General features: G+C 32.9%; 1 protein-coding gene and 1 non-coding gene across 2 annotated transcripts in view; one reads left to right on the forward strand and one right to left on the reverse strand.

The window, feature by feature from the left end:
- Positions 1 to 16,434, reverse strand: part of ARRDC3 (arrestin domain containing 3) — a 689,774-nt gene that overhangs the window by 428,990 nt on the left and 244,350 nt on the right.
- On the forward strand, positions 8,449 to 8,581 carry LOC126002593 (small nucleolar RNA SNORA51). Its single transcript, XR_007493278.1, has one exon. It is a non-coding gene; the product is annotated as a small nucleolar RNA SNORA51 (small nucleolar RNA).

Here is a 16,434-nt window from a genome sequence, read left to right on the forward strand (position 1 = left end):
CATGAGGCGTGTTTTAAATACTTCTGTCTTATTTTTAAATTATATTTTCATTAAGGTTGACAAAAATAAAATGACTATGGGATGAAAAACAATTAAACAAGCCTGCAGAATTTAATTCACAACACATACCCCATTCCTACCTCATAAGATCTCTTTCCTTGCAAAACCATGACTGAGTGAATAGTGCATATATGATTGTCAGTGAAAACTACTTGATTTTTTAGAATTTTAAATAACAAATCTTAGAAGTGTAAAAATGTTTTTTTTTTATTATCTTTTAAGGAATGCTGCAAAACTAATTTAATCCATTTAAAGTAAAGGAACCATTAGATGGAGAGTGAGTGTATGCAATTTGACCTTTGATTTACTTATTTTGCTTTAGGACCAAATACAAAACCTCTTCTTTTAAAAAAATAAAAATTTTGAATAATAATAAAAAAAACTAAAACACAGGGTCGGAGTGGTGGCACAAGGGGTAAGGCAGTTTGATCACCCGGCATTCCATATTGTCTCCCAAGTGATTTCTAAACACCTAGCAAGGAGTAACCCCTGAGCATCACTGGGTGTGGCCCCCAAACCAATAAATAAATAAACAAACAAACAAATAAACAAACAAACACAAGAAAAGTATGTCAAGTACTAAGAGCATAGGCCTATTAAGTGAAAATTAGATTCACAAAACTGTTACGTTAGAGCACCAACTGTTCTTGTCCTGGTGACTCCCACTACCAGGGGAGGGTCCCTGTTCTACAGGCCTCCAAATAACAAGCAAATATTTAATATATAAGACTGTTGAATTATTTTTTACCAAAAATTAAAATACAATTCACACTTATCAGATTTTTAAAAACATATAAACTATTAATGTGATTCTAAATATATATGCAATAAACTTGTTTATTATGCACAGTACTTTATCCATCCGTTTTCTTGAAATCTATAGGACAGTGCTAGCTAACACATACGTTGCCTAAATGATAATAGCTTCTGCTTACTGAAAACATTTTTCCAAATATTATACTTAAATATAATGCTTAGGGCTATTTACTGTTAGGCAGAAGCTGCATAAATATCCTGATTATGTCAAGTACTTGTAAGGACTTAGGAAGATAGCTTGTGTCTTAGTTACTTTTCTATAAAACAACACTAAAAGTTTCTGATTTATACTAAAAGAAATCAGTAAGATTAAAATAAAGTGATTGAGGCTAAGTAAATGATAAAAAATGTACATTAGTATTTCCAACACATTTATATATTTTATGCTTTTTCTTAATTTTTCTTGAACAAAAAAGTCTGCATATATACACATATATGACAACTTAATTAATTAATTAATTAATTTTTGCTTTGTTTCAAGGCCAAAGCATCAATGCTCAGTGCTGACTCCTGGCTTTGCATTCAGGAATTGCTCCTAGTTGTGTTTGGAGATCTAGTGAGATGCCAGAGATTGAGTTCAGGTTAGCCATGTGCAAGGCATGTGCCCTATCTATATTATCTCTCTGGCCTTCTTGATATAATTATTTTTTACCTAAGAATTTTGTGTAAGTTTTCTCAAGTCTGTGCCCCTCACATTAAGTTGATTTATTTTCAAAGATTCTATAAGATTGAACTATTTTTTATTACTAGGGTAATAATGTAAACAGCAGTTACAACTTAAAATGTGTGTGTACTCCATAAGTATATTGATTTAATCTTCAAGTTAATAATATTTTATTTATCTCTATTTTATAAGTGAGAAAACATTCATTCAAGAAATTGCTCAAGTGTCATGTAGCTAAGTGTTGGAAAGTGTGAATTTTCTTTTAGTATCTGTGTGTCCCCAAGTAAAGCTCCCATAAGCTTAGAAGTAGGTCAGCATTGTTCCTCAGCTATAATTACAAGAGACATCCGATCTGTATTCTTTTTATTCTTCCTATAGATCCTACTTCTGTCCCAAACTACTTTTTGAGCAGAGGGACACTTCTGCACTTTTTCTGCTATGCTAGGGCGCTCTTTTATCAATATAAGAGGATGATGTGCTCTTCTATTAATGAGTGACTTCAGTTCAAACCTGGAGTTGTGAATGGTGGAGTTAGTAGAACTTTCTTTAAAGTTTTCTCCCTAATGACACTATTCAAAGTTTCTAAGATAATTCTCTTTCATTTATTGATATCACAGTTTTCTATTTATTGAAAGGCTTAACCTTCTTTTGACATGTATTCTGGGTCTGTACTAGCTGGGGATTCAACTAACAGTTACATTGGTTTATTCAGCCTGCCTATTATTTAATTTACTAACATTATGGTGACAGGGTAATTTTGCCTGGCATATGACTTTTCTTTACACATTTATACAAAAAATTCTGGTCAGAACTATTATATGGGTTAAGGCATTCATCCTGCATGCGGTCAACACTCGTTTAACTTTACAATACATGGTCTTTGAGGACCCATAGGCTCAGCACTAGAGGTCCTCAACCACCTCTGGGTAGGCCCAAGTAATCTCCAGCATTCCTGGATTGGAACCACAATGAATCCTTAGGCTTCTGCTTTGCCAGCTATTTGCTTGGTGAAGAACTGTGGGGAGGGGCCCCAAGCCTACTGAGAATAATTTGGCACCCCTCAAAATGCTTAGATTTTGACTCTATAGTGGATATAGTTTAAATGATTACTTAGAATTCTCTTCATAGTCACAATGGTATTTCTCTTGTTCATCAAAAATACCTAAGCATGCTTGTATCCTGAAAGGACCCTAACAGTACAAATAGAACAATATTCCAGCTACCCAATATATGAAATCAAAGGTATTTTAAAAATTGTTTTCAGTCATGTCAAATATTAGAATTGGTCACATTATCATGGATTAAAAACTTCTGAATTCTATCTAATAAATAATTACATTTATGATGCTAAAACATGTGTCAAAATATGGGATGAGAGCACAGATAAAATTATTATATTTAATGTCATTGGATAAGTGGATATAAATATTTATTTAAATATATGTTGTATATATTATAATGCATGCCCTTGTTAAATAATTGGATATGTGTATATGATCACAAAGTACATATAATCAGTCACCAATTGCTTATCTTTGGTTTTATCTCATGGCACAAAATTTTTCTGCAGATTTTATCTTTAGTATTATGTATTAACATGATATTATAATATATAGTAATAATTATTATATTTATTTATAATTAACTTAGGCACCATGATTTAAAAAATATTATTGTAAGGCTTCATACATTAAATATTGCAGCAGCACATTCTTCGCTTCTTCCTTCTACAGCTGTTCCTGTGTCCTCCCCAAACCTCCCTATGAAGATGAATTATTAGTTTCAGCTATTTGTTATTACTTTGCTATGTTTCTTTATATTCACAGACAAGAATGATTATTCTTTATCCATCCCTCTCCCCTTTTCTAACTTCACTTAGCATGATACTCTCCACAACCATCCATGTAGCAGAAAATGGCATGACTTCCATCTTTTCTTATAATAGAGTATAATTCCGTTTAGTATATGTACTGTAGTTTATTTATCCAGTCATCTATTCTTGGGCACTTGAGTTGTTTCAAGAGTTTCATTATTGTAAATAGTGCTGCAATGAACATAGGCATGCAAATGTCTTTTCTGAATAGTTTTTAGGCCTTTGAGGTATGTGCAAAGAAGTCAGATAAAAGTTCAATTTCACTTTGTTTTCCAAAAGGACAGTAGCAGTAAATATCTCCACTAGCAATGAATGAAGGCCCCCTTTTACATACTTCCAAGTCAACACTGGTAATCTTATTCTATGCAATATGTGTCAGTCTCACTGGAGTGAGATGATCTACTTTGATTCTGATTTGCATTTCATAGATGCAGAGTATTTTTATATAACTTTTAGACATGTTTTTGAGGAACTTTCTTTTCATCTCTTTACCCTTATTTTTTCATGAGATTGTATGAATATTTTACTTAAATAGTAAAAATCTTAGATATTAACCTTTTATCAAATGATATGAAATGGTTGATAAATAGCGTTTCTCAAGTCTACTTAGTGTATATTTATTCTAGTCATTAACGTTTTTTTGGTACAGAAGCTTCTTTATTTGTTACAGGCTGATCTGTTTATTTTTGCCTCCATTTGACTGACCAGTAATATACAATGCTTGGAATCATAGCAGATTTTATTTTCCAATTATTTTGTTTCCTAATTGAAAGTAGAGAGTGAGAGTAGAAACTTTTTTTTCAGTTTTATTGACATAATTTTATTTGAATGAACTGATTCCATATAATTCAGATGAATTAAACCCAGCTATTTGCTTTGGACAAGCTTTCCATTCAGGTCTGCTCTATAAACATGAGCTACATTTCTCCAACCACCAATTTGCATTTTGACAAGTGTAGGACTGGGTATGTGACTTAAAGAGAGAGAGTATAAACTTGAGAACTATTGTTTAAGTTATTTTGAGTATTATTAAATCCAATGGAGACATAGTTGAAAATATTTATCACTACATAGAAAAGTCTGCTTGAGAATAAACACAACAGTGGAAAGAACCCATAGACATAACAGAGGAAAGAAGTTATAGAAAGAGTAACTTTTCAGGACAATTAGATTTAGTCCTGAAACTTTTAATTATCAAAACAGATACTTTATCTTTTGTTGTTGATGCCATTTGGGTGTTTTTCATCTGAACATAAAAATTTACAAGACATATCTTTTCAATTTTAAGTAGAACTTTATTAATATACACGTAGGAGAAAACATTTTAATTATAAATTGAAAAGTTAGCATAAGTGTTTTTAATTAGTTGTGGAATCCGTAGTTTGTTTTATAATACTCATGTCAATAACTTTTTAAATAATGAATATTTTTCAGTTTTCTACTTTAAAATTTTAAACACAGTTAACATGGGTTTAAAAATGGAAACATGTCTCATATATATATATATATATATAGTTATTACTTATGCTCACCACTAAAATGTCAATATCTCTCCACCAAAATAGTCCAGTTAACTTTTTTTTTATAATCTCATGACCTGTCCTCAGTAATCTCAGTTCTGTCATCACTGTCATCAGAGTTTAAGGTTTTGCTTTGGTTCAAAATTGTCTATCGCTTTCGTTTGTTTTGCCTCTATATAAATCTCACATATGAGTGTAATCAACCAGTATTCATTTTTTCCTTCTGGCTTATTTGACTTAACATGACCCTCCAGTTCATACTATGTTGTAGCAAGAGGGACAAGTCATTTGCAGGAGTCAAAGAGATTGAACAGATGGAATGATACTCAGCACAGACTGGTTCCATCTCTGGCACTAACTATTGTCTCACTAGTCCAGGAAGTGTAAGAGGTGCCAGCATTCACTCAAATAAAGTCCAAGAGACATCATCACAAATACGGGTATACCTAGAGTTTGGTAAGATTGCTGTCTGCAGAGAATCCTAGGGTAGCTATTTCTCTAACTGCACTCACCACTAACAACTAGCACAATAATGTTAATGAGTGGGAGAAGTAGAATGCTTGTCTCAGATACAGGCAGGGTGTGGGGGAGGAGAGAGATGAGGGGCATTGGTGGTGGGAATGTTGCACTGGTGAAGGAGGATTTTTTTTTTTATGTCTGAAACTCAAATACAAATATGTTTGTAATCAAGGTGCTTAAATAAAGATATTATTTTTTTTGTTTGATTTTGGGCCACACCTGGTGACGCTCAGGGGTTACTACTACTATGAGCTCAGAAATGGCTCCTGGTTTAGGGGACAAATATGGGACACCTGGGATCAAACCATGGTCTGTCAGCATATGCAAGGCAAACGCCCTACTGCTTGCACCACTGCTCAGGCCAAAAAAAGTAATTTCACATTTATGCTAAAAACAAAAACAAAAAAAGACTCCTAGAGTAGCGGTGAAGCAGAGATAGGCAAAGTGGCGATACTGGGTGGTGGTTGCAGTAGGAGTGGCTTCAGCAGGGCTGGGGCTGCACTCACCTTCCCCTCCTGAGATACCCAGCTTTTAGCTAAGCAGTTGGAGTATCAATGATTTTTCACAGCTTGGTTTATATCTCTTTCGAGAACAATGAGAGTCTTTGTAGTTGGCCCAGTACAGATATAGCAACTGCAGTCCTATTTCTTAAGAAATATTTCCATATCTTTTTTTGGTAAGTAAATAATATATGGTAGAGAGAAGCTTTGCGGGGAGGGGAGACTTGGGTCACACCCTGCAGTCCTCAGGGTCACTCTTGACTCTGCACTCAGGAATCACTTCTTGAGAACCTGGGAGAACATTTGGCAAGCTGGAGATCAACCCCGGGTCAAAGGTATACAAGGCAATGTCTTACCTGCGATACCATCTCTCTGGTCCTTAGAGATAATTTTTGTTTGGTGTGTGTGTGTGTGTGTGTGTGTGTGTGTGTGTGTGTGTGTGTGTGTGTGTGTGTGTGTGTGTGTGTGGTCATACCCGACAGTGGCAGTGGTGGTTATTCCTGGCTCTGCACTCAGAAATCGCTCCTGGCAAGCTAGGGAGACTATATGGGATGCCAGGATTCAAACCACCATCGGTCCTGGGTCGGTCGCTTGCAAGGCAAAAACCCTATTGCTGTGCTACCTCTCTGGCCCTAGAGATAATTTCTTACCAGTGATAGTATTTGTGGTGTTTCTGTGTATATTGAAAATGTAAAATATCCAGGAAATTTAGTGTATAGCATAGAAAAGAAAACATAAATTAATGTAATATAAACAATACAATTGGGTAAAATACAAATACTATCTTATAGTTTTGACAATAGTAAAAGATACCAAAGAGAGTAGTTATAATTTTCAATCGAGGTCAATACAGTTAGTAAAATTCTAACATGTAGGTAGTAAGAAATAGAGTACTCAAACCAAAGCAAAAACAGCCTATTATAAACTTCAGATTGAGGCTGGAGAGAGTGTATAACATGTGGGGAGGGCATTTGTTTTGCTGTTGACTAATATCCTACATGGTCCTTTGGACTTCTATGAGTAATTTGAAGACAGAGCCTGGACTAACACCAGAACATTTCTTTGTATGGCCCCCAAGAAAACAAAACAAAATAAAACAACTAAAAAACAGAACAAACAAACAAACAAAAAAAAACCCACCTCTGATTGTAGGAAATCTAGAAAGAATTTTAAAGGCTGAGTGATTTTGACTGGAACATCAGACAATTGGTAAATAAAATATATAAAGTTGTAATGTTTCTAAGAGAAAAACTTGTAGAATAATGATATCTCAACATTTTAATTTTGTAGCAATTAAAGTACCAGAAATAAAGTGGAATTGTAGAGAAATATTTTATTGAAGACTTATCACAGAAACTTTAGGGAATAATATTAGGAATTAGGATAGGTAATGTAAAGGAAATTCAGGAGTTAAACAGTGGATTAAATAATAATGCATCCAGATTCCCGTATAGCAAAATTTGGAAGAGAAATAGTAGAAAATACTTTTCATATTCAATATTACAAAATTCATAGCATGTTAGTTTATAGTGGATTTGTCTTTCTGGGTAACACTAAGCTAACTTCAAATTATTTAGTAATCCCCGTATCTGATAATTATGAGTTTATGTTTAGGTGATTGTAATCAATATATGTCCTTTCCTCAATAGGAAGTTATAGGATGGCTGGTCCTATGCAAAAGTACTTGAATAAATAGAATACCATATGACAACAGAAAAATACCCATCTGTCTGTTTCTAAAGTAAAATAATAATAATAAGTATCAAATAATTAAATCTCAATAAACAAGAAAAAGTTTTCTAGCTGAGTATGGGAGGATAATCACAAAACTAATAGTTACAAAACGAATAATAACTAATAATATTAACTAAATGTAATAATAAAATATTATTAAATTAATAATGCCAATGTTATGGGATATTTGTTATAGGAAAATACTTTTTAATCTGTTGTATGATATTTTTAACAATAAATGAATTTTTATTGAAAAATATTTTGTTTTGAAACAAAAATGAGTTAAATTCCTAAAAACATTATATGGGTTGAAATTTTTATAGAATTCTTATTGTAAAAGTATACTTTCAAACTAAACCCAAAAATTTCTCTTTGGGCCATTTTAGTCACAAAGCAAAATAATTTTTCTCATTTGAATTTTTCCTAATCTTTTTTTAACTCTTGAAAAACGTATCTAATGACTTTAATTTAAAAATGGTAACTTCCTATTGGTTTTTAATGACTATTTCAGTTTTAGAACAGTTTCTGGTTTCTTAAAAGAAGACAAAGGTTAATGAATCTTCTAAGAGCCAAGTAGATGAGTTTTGCTAATTTTTTAACTAGAAGCTTCAGAACTGGAGATGAATTTATATATGTTTATATAGATAGAAGAAATCTGTGTGTATTGTATTGTATTGTAGCATAGGTGTTCTTTATATATATATATATATATATATATATATATATATATATAAATCAAAAAAAAAAAGAAAGAAAAGATAAGGCCTCCCAATTCTTACCACAGGCTGTGTTCTTTACACTGACTATATAGAAAGAAGAGGTACAATAAAATCACCCCATATACACTTCAACCCAGGCCCTTTGCCTGGTCTGTACTGTGAACTGGGGGACCAAAAAAAAAAAAAACAGCATATGTGTTCTTAAAAGGCCAAATGTTCTAGAGCTATTTTATATAAATTTTATATAAATGAATTAAGTTCAGCTTATTAAGGCATATATATATAAACTAACTCTATGCTTATGTGACTCATGCATGCATACATTTGCATACATTTATTCCAAACTATGATTATTTGAATTTTAATTTACATATAGAAGGTATTTTTAATATGTTGTGATGACCACTGCCAGAGAAAATTTGATTCCATACTGTGAAAGTCTGCAATATCAATTATTCTCCAAAAAGTCAATATTAAGTCTTTTGGATAAATTCTCTTTGATTTTGACAAATTATCATTTGGTTACCATTACTATCTTTTGTGAGGGGGAGAACACACCCGGCTACGCTAAGGGGTTATTTCTGGCTCTGTGCTCAAAAATCACTCCTGGCAGGCTCAAGGGACCAAATGGAATGCCAGGATTCAAATCTGTGTCCGGCCCGGGCAGCTGTGTGCAAGGCAAATGCCCTGCTGCTGTGCTATCACTCCAGACCCAGCATTACTATCTTTTTGTTTTTGTTTGTTTGTTTGTTTTGTTTTGTTTTTTTTGGGGCCACACCCGTTTGATGCTCAGGGGTTACTCCTGCCTAAGCACTCAGAAATTGCCCCTGACTTAGGGGGACCATACGGGACTCCGTGGGACCGAATCGTTTTGGCTAGCGCTTAGCGCCACGTCGCCGGCCCCAACATTACTATCTTAGAGATAGTATTTCAATACATCGCATAGTATATAGGATACGATGTTTGTAAAATGTTGCATTTCGGAAAAAAAGGAAAATTGATCTCCTTTATGTATTTAACTTTTATTGAACTTGCTTTAATTACATTATAAATTTATTTTTTTTTACTGGGTGTAAGGCATTTGCCTTGCATTCAGTTGACCTTGTTAAATTGCTGGTATTAATATGGTTTCCTGAGGTGGACAGTCACTCGACTCATGAGCACAAAACCAAGAATAACCTGTAAGCACCACTTGGAATGACCCCAAGACCCCAAAATAATACAGTCCTACTTCTAGACACTGTAAGTACTAATGAAGTTGACAAGCAATGGACAAAAGTAAACACTATATTTCCAAAATATTGATTTTAATATTGTGAGCATTTGAATGAGTACAATTATTTGATAAATATGAAAACAAACAATACTCAACAGTATAAAATATTTTCTTCATATAGACTTCTTTTAAATTAAAAATATTTTTATTATACATTCATGAATTTATTGATCTTCATGTTTATTTTTTATTAATTATCTTTATTTAAACACCTTGAATACAAACATGATTGTAATTGGGTTTTAGTCATGTTAAGAACACACCCCCCTTCACCAGTGCAACATTCCCATTACCAATGTCCCAAATCTCCCTCTTCCCCACCCCACCCTCGCCTGTACTCTAGACAGGCTTTCTACTTCCCTCATTCATTCACTTTATGATAATTCTCAATATAGTTATTTCTCGAACTGCACTCATTACTCTTTGGGGTGCGCTTTATGTCGTGAGCTGGACCTTCCAGCTCTCCTCATTTTGTCTCTGAGAATTATTAAAAAAAATCACATAGACTTCTTATGAACAACTGTGATACAGTGGTACAATTATACAGTGTGCTCAACTTTTTCTAGAGATCTTGTAAATCTAGTAAACATAGAAAAGTTTAAGTACAATGAAATGTCAAATATAAAAAGAGTTTTATATCTAAAAAAGACAATAATATGTGACTATGTTTTATATTTTCAAATAACAAAATAGAGATATAGGCATCAAGTAATAAATGAGAAGAACCAATAAGATTTAAGCAAATTGCCCAAAGTCACATAGCAAAAGATGAGCTAGCTGCTTGTGAGCATGTCAGATTGACAAACATATATCTCCAGCAGGAATATCTGTGAATATTATGCACATAAATCACTTAGAAAAATTACTTTGTATATGGACTAAGCTTTGGCATTTTTATCTGTCACCTTTGTGAATGGTCACTTCCAGTTGTGGTCTTTGTGAATATTAATATATATAAAACATATCAGGTTGCTCAAAGGTAAGTATAGCAAGGAACAAAAAGATAGTATAGATGTTAAGTTGCTTGTCTTGTAGATAGCCAATATCAGCTCAAATCCCTGCACTATATGTGGTCCCCCAGCAAAACTTGAGTGATCTCTGACACAGCCAGGAATAAAGCCTTGAACCCCACTTAGTATGGCCCCCAAACAAAACAAAATTAAAAATTGTAATCCATCATAAGTTTTATTTATGATGTTTATTTTTCTTTTCTCTTGAGAAAGAGATATACTCTTTCAAAAGTAAAAACCAGAATGAATAACCACTGATTCAAAGTATAAGAAATAAAAGAAGAATGACTATAAAGATACGACTTTCATTGTTATAAGGCATTATCAAAACTGTACTATTTATTTTAATATTTGTGTTTCAATTTAAATAAAATTTCACAAGATTCTGAGATTACTTTTGGTACTTTCTAACGTGCAACATTTAAGAGAATGCATATTTTTCATTACTGAATTATTTTCATGTGAATGAAAACAACTATATTGAATAATGGTAACTTTAAATATATTTAACAGAAAATACGAATGAGATATGGTTTTTGCAAAAATGTTTGGAATGCACATATTCCCTTTTCCTAACTTTAAGCATTGTTGTACTGCAATTGCACAATGAGTTTATAATTATACACAATTTATACTATTAAATGATCACTTAAAATCATTAATGTTACTTTCCTACATTAAATATAGTAGTTACTAAAGAATGTAATGCGTTTGCAGTAACATCCACTATATTGAGTGTTTCTTTTCTATATTCAGCAAAGGGATACAGTGGGGAAATAATTTCACACTGCATATAATGCATCTGATATGATGGGAACTTGAAAATTATTTAGTTAGATTTCTCTGACCAGGCTTGCAAAATGGCATATATTATGTTAATGGAAAAGCATTTGAAAATGAATTTGAATATTAAATGTACTAAGTTTGGGTTGTGACATGAAGGAAGTCATAGTTGATACACAATTTGCAGAAACAGGTTCTTGTTAACTCTTGCACTGCTATCTGAGGCAATTTTCGTGCTTAAAAATTGTTTAGTACATTTTTATTTCTAAAAATGTCATTACATTGAATTCTAGCTATTAGGATATACAAGTGTATATCTATTATTGTATTAATTTTTTAGCTGTATTCTATTTTAGTTAGGCACCATGTTGTTCAATGAAAAATAGTTGCTTATCCATTGAAAGTTATAAGTAGAAAAGAAATGAGCAACATCAATCACTACATTAATGGTATACTACATTTTCTAGCTTTCATTTGTAAAGTAACACATTTGAGTTGGCATATATTGGAACGAATGCCACAAGTCCACCACTATGTATTTCACCAAAATAGCTTGTTTTCAGGTTTAAGCAGAGATCACAAATTATTACTAGCAGATTCACAGTGTTTAAACTTGCAGAAAATGAATAGTTAATAGTAAACCTTCCCACCAAAGCTATTTTTATTGAAAGAGCAAGGCATTACAGTACACCGGATGTTTTAGGTCATTTATTTTGTTTTTGCTCTGGGTCATTTTACAAAAGCACTTCTGCTCTCTAGCGTTAAAATGAGAGCCACTCTACTCCCCAGATATTACCCAGCAGCACTTGGGGGCTCTTGATGATTAATACCATCACCGTCCAGCCACAAACCTTTCTGCCGCAGATAATGCCAGGCAGCAAGCGCGCTTGACACTTTTAATGTATAATTAAGTAGGAAAAGTCAGCACTCAGTATGCAAATTTTTCAAAATGATAAATGATGCCATACAGCAGTAGGGATTGATTTGGTGTAAATGAAACTAATTAAGGAAATGTCAAACATAATTAATAAAACAGGTTTAAGCTGCAAAACATTGTCAATTGAATGAATGAGGAGGCATTGGCTCCCATTGTTTCTGCTTTATTTAGGGCTTGTGTTTAGCTTGTACTCTGTTCCTAAATGTACTTTCGCTACCTCACACCCTCCACTACCAATTCCCAGAGAGGGGGAAAATAAATTTGCTTGTCTCTCCACTGACTGCAGAAATTAATTGCAGAAATCTTGTCCCATCCAAGTGTTACATTCACTCACAGGACATTAACATAACTAATTTGAAAGAGCCCAAATGACTGCATAATAGAGCACTGTCAGTATGCCTGACAGTCTTTGGTCATAGCAAATTAGCTTGGTTTTCTAATTGAAATTTTTTCTTTGGACTCCTTTTATAATTTTTTCCTCAGCTATTCATTTTTGATAAGAACAAAGGTTTTATAATTTACAAAAGAGTGCTTGACCTATAATTACTTGGAGGAAATTAGGGGAGGTAGAAAAGTCAGATTTAGTCCTGGTAATGATGCTAGAGACCTTGCTCTCTCTAGGGAGCCTGAAGAATAATGGAATCTTCTATTTTTACGGGCGACCTGTGCACTGGTGCTGACTCTAACTGTGAATCCACTTTACTTTGCAGATCACTTGCTTAACACTAAAAGTGCCAGCAGAATGGCAGGCCATTACTCCAAATGTCATTCAAACTAGTGCCATTTCCACATGCCCTTCCTGCTCAAAGAGCAAATTGAAGAACATCTGCCAGTTGTCTTACAGCAACCTTGTAAATCTTCCATGTAGAGTGTTATGCAACTTAATTTGTAAATCATTTGGGTAAATAAGGATGAGGAGAAAGAGGTAAGAAGTTTGGCAAGAGTAGGATATTTAGGAATGTAAAAGACCTATTTTTAAAGGAACCAAATGGATCATGGTTTCGATTAATGTCACCTGCATGCGATGGAAATAATTTTATAATACTTGGTACATGGTTTTCAAATAAAGGCATTTTCTCATCTCCTCAAATTTAGAGATATTTTTTCATAAGAATAATTGTAAAAATAATTCAATATAGAATAATCAATCGGTTCATTCATTTTACTCCTTAATTATAAGACACATATTCAATATGTTATCTCACTATTTGTGGACATGGTGTAGGAAAGAAAGTATAGATTGAGGAAGAAGACAAATGGGATCTACATACTTCTTAATCTATGAAGTTTCTGCTGAGACTTAAGTTGGTGGAGAAATGAGTATAAAGGTACGGTTGTAGTTGCTTCAAGTCTTGCTTCTATAAAACCTCCTTTATCCATGGAATCTTTTACTTGATTCTAGAAATGTACGTAAATTTTATTTATATGGGATGGTAAAAAGTTCTTGACTATAAATTCTAACGAGTTTGCTGCCTACCTCTAGTTGCTACCTAATATATTATTTCCAGTGATAAAATAATCTGAACTTAGCTCTCTATTAATTTCACAGTATTGATTGAGTGGACACTTTGCCATAATGATAGTCATCTTTTCTAATATCTTCTGTGTTGTGTGAAACTAAAAGAAAAGATGGACTGTCATTAGTGCTTTATTAAAGGAATGAAAAATGGAGACAACAGTAGCTAAAGCTACATACACTCTGAGTTCCTAACAGAAGAACATTTCATATAAGCATCTTAGTCACCATGGGATATTATTGGAACATATTATAATACAAACAGTTAAATTTTTGGAGACAAAATATTTGTTTAATACATATAGTCAATTTAGTATAGACTACAAGAAAAACATTTTTTTTCCTTTGGTATTAACAGCTTAACAAAGAAAAATATTTTTATTTTACAAATATAATTTTTATTTTAATCATAGTGGCTTACATATCATTGATGATAATATTTTAGGTACTTATTAAGTTAAAATCAGGGGAATTATTGTTTTGAAGTAATTTTAGATTACAGAAAAGGTACAAGTATAGTATGGGAAATTTATCATGCAGTTTACAAATGTCTAATTGTTAATACCTCATAAAAACATGGTATATTTGTCATAATTAAGTAATGAACACTGTACAATAATATGAACAACAAACCTTATAACTTTTATTATCAACTATTTTTATTAAGCCTCAATTCCTGTATTTCATATAGAGTATCATCCATGTTGCTTCAAGTTTCTATAGTTCTAACCAATCTTATCCCATGTTTCAATATCTTTAATGACTTTATTATTTTTGAAGAATACTAGTCAGCATTTTTACAGACATTTAGTTTTGTTGGATCCTTTTTCATGATTAGATTGAGGTGATGCACTATTGTAAAGGATACCACAGAGGTGATGTGCCCTTTTCTCTGTATTATACTAAAATATCTACTACCAGCATGATTTATTGCTAGTGTTGTTAACCATGATCACTTGGTTAAAATGCTTTCCTCCAAATTTCATCACTGTAAAATGATGATGCCGTACTTTCCATATTAGAAGTGAGTCAGTAGATTCAGCTTCTACTCTAAAGGAGGTGATCAGCTCATATTATAATTACAAAGGAGGTGATTTAATCTCTTTATCATTTAGAGAAAAACATGAAAGAATGCAACTGCCTTGTTTTCCTTAACTTTTTGTCTACAATTAGTAGTTGGTTTTTTTTTTTTTTTTTTTTTTTTTTTTTTTTTTACCAAAAATGATTACAACTACTATACCACTACATGGTAGACCACTAGTGATTTTCTTTTTTTTTTTTGGTTTTTGGGCCACACCGGGTAACGCTCAGGAGTTGCTCCTGGCTATGTGCTCAGAAGTTGCTCCTGGCTTGGGGGACCATATGGGACACCAGGGGATCGAACCGTGGTCCATCCAAGGCTAGCGCAGGCAAGGCAGGCACCTTACCTTTAGCGCCACCGCCCGGCCCCTCACTAGTGATTTTCATTTCCATTCATTTCTTTAATATTTCTGTATATCTTTGCTTTTGTACTAAATAGTATTCAGGTATTACTCCTGTCTATGTGCTTGGATGTTGCTTGTATTGGTGCTTGGAGAGAACCATGTACTACCAGGGGTCTCCAGCAAAGTGCAAACTCAGCCCATTGACATATATCTACTTTCCTCCATTGTTATTTTTATTCCTTTATTATTATTTTCAATTTTTACTTTATTTATTTTTGTTTTTGAGCTACATCCAGTGGTACTCAGGAACCACCCCTGGCTTAGGAGACCAAATAAATCGGTTACTGGAGATTAATCCCAGGTTGGACTCTCACAAGGCACATGCCCTACCTGCTTGCTATTGCTCCAACCCTAATTCTATATTTTCAAAGGACAGACTCAGTAGTTCTTAAGGGCTACTACCTCTGTGATACTCAGACATATTCTGTGCTGGTAATAAAAATGCACTTCAGCAATTTAGCTTTAGTCCAAGCCCATTATTTTTCATTCTTCTGTAGGTATGTTTAATCTTTGTTTCTCCATTTATTTATTTATATTTATAGTAGCCTTCAGTCTTAGCAAAAAATAAATTGGATAAATAACATCACTATTTTTTGAGACTTAAAAGAAATAGTAACTAAGAAAATATTAGGTAAAGGACACAGGTTGAAAGGAACAGGAAAAAACCTTACACTGTAAACAAAATATTATTTTAAATGGACATAATGGATTATAGGTCTATATATAAAAGTCCACTATACAATATTTTAAGAATGTAAAAAAATTCGCTATACAACATTTTAAGAATGTAAGAGTATATCTACGCAAATTAGTGATAGAAAATGTCTTATGTAAGACATAGAAAACCTGATCTACAAACAAAAATTTATGTTAGATTTTTGGCAAAATTAAAGATTCCAGCTAGGTGAGATATATTAAGTAATATTTTTAAAAATATATTTTAAAATAAAAAATGACAGCATGCCAGAGCATAGTACAATTGGTAAGGTGCAGCCGACTAAGGCTTGATCCTTAGCATGGCAT

Source organism: Suncus etruscus, chromosome 2, assembly GCF_024139225.1.
Source record: "Suncus etruscus isolate mSunEtr1 chromosome 2, mSunEtr1.pri.cur, whole genome shotgun sequence".
Classification (NCBI taxonomy): domain Eukaryota; kingdom Metazoa; phylum Chordata; class Mammalia; order Eulipotyphla; family Soricidae; genus Suncus; species Suncus etruscus.